The sequence below is a fragment of the Xiphophorus maculatus genome, chromosome 2, assembly GCF_002775205.1.
Source record: "Xiphophorus maculatus strain JP 163 A chromosome 2, X_maculatus-5.0-male, whole genome shotgun sequence".
NCBI classification, from domain to species: Eukaryota; Metazoa; Chordata; class Actinopteri; order Cyprinodontiformes; family Poeciliidae; genus Xiphophorus; species Xiphophorus maculatus.
Window position 1 is genome coordinate 28,885,174 of NC_036444.1, and position 1,525 is coordinate 28,886,698.

The following is a 1,525-nucleotide window of genomic DNA, read 5'->3' on the forward strand; positions in this document are numbered from 1 at the left end:
CCTTACATTGGCAGATCATTTATGTCATATCCCATGTTGCAAGTTAATTATCTGCCAATGGATCTAGTATTTTTTTCACCAATATTAAGGAAATGTTTACTTAAAACAAGCCTATGTATCTCGCTAAAAAGTAACTTTTAAGTCAGTTTGTCTTATTTCAGGTAAACCAAGATATTTGCACTAGAAACTCGACCAAAATTGCTTGGTCATAGTTTGTTTTTTTGCAGTGAATTTTTCTTTTTTGATTATTTTTTCAGAAATTACCCCCCACTTATGCTGTTGAATTTCTTCATTAACACAGCTCAAAACACAGAGGAGCCTTTTCTTCCCTACGTTATAAATCCACAATAAAGCACATGTCACTTAAATACCAGCAAGCATCATAAATAATGTCGGGACCCCCAGACGCTGTTGAAAACAAATGACTGACTGTGGAGTGGACCAGCTGTGGACCTCAGGTCTAACCCTTAGCTCCACAGAGGGCTCTAAGTTGGCTAAATGACTGGGCTATCAAATAATTACAATCACAGTCACCCCCCCGTTTTTCAGTCAGATAAAAAGAAAGCAGTCAGGGTCTGAGACCTGCTTTGTGAAATGCGGCCACCTCAACAAGGAGCTTGATTATGTGCCGATGGACCAGCAGCTCCGGCTCGGCCTCCTTCCACAGTAATCACCTCAAGTGGTGGAGGAAGTAGTAAATAGCAGCTTTTAGACAACCACGGGTAGGTGGACGTACCCATGGGGCCGCCGCTGTTCTATGGCTGGATTCATTCACATCTAGGTGTATGTGCAGCCCGGCTCCACAACCGACACCAAAGCCAGCCGAATAATTAGGTTCGGGTTAATGAGTAACGTTCTATAAACCACTGGCTACTGTTGAATTCGTGGTGTCGTTTACCAAACCACTGCTTCCTACCATTTAATGCAACCCACCTATTGGAAAATTCAGTTTAGCTTTGTATATATACAGTATATATATGCATATATAGCAAAAAAGCTGAGGTGAATCTGGACCAGGGGTTGTGGGGTTGATAGAGTAGAGTTATTATTCCTTTATTTAATCAGGTAAATCCCGTTGAGATCTAGATCTCATTTTCAAGGGGGAACTTCACTCCCCATCGGGGAATCGAACCCCGGTCTCCCGCATGACAGGCGGGGATACTCACCACTGTACTAACGAGGAGAATAAAGGAGGAGAGCAAATAACTCTTCTATAATAATGCTGTTGATTTAACGTAGCAGTAGAGCAAGCAAAGCTACTTACTTTAAGGGTTAATTGTGTTTTTTTTTTCTTTAAGTCCGTCTCCGTGTAGGGAGTCTTGGGTCTAAATGGCCGTTTTGGTCTAATTTTGAATTTACCCTTATATTTTCACCATAAAAACTATTTACCTTACCTTGTTTGGTATCATTATTTTCAGAACATCCTAAACTTTGTGATTTTACAGTGTTTGTTTCATTTTGACAAAATTTATTATCACATTGGAGCAAAAAACACACACAGAAACATGACGTCATGCCCGCCACA

The 1,525-nt window shown here is 40.7% G+C and overlaps 1 non-coding gene across 1 annotated transcript; it reads right to left on the reverse strand.

The window, feature by feature from the left end:
- Positions 1-1,111: 1,111 nt before the first annotated feature.
- Positions 1,112-1,183, reverse strand: trnad-guc. The gene has a single exon. It is a non-coding gene; the product is annotated as a tRNA-Asp (tRNA).
- Positions 1,184-1,525: the final 342 nt, after the last annotated feature.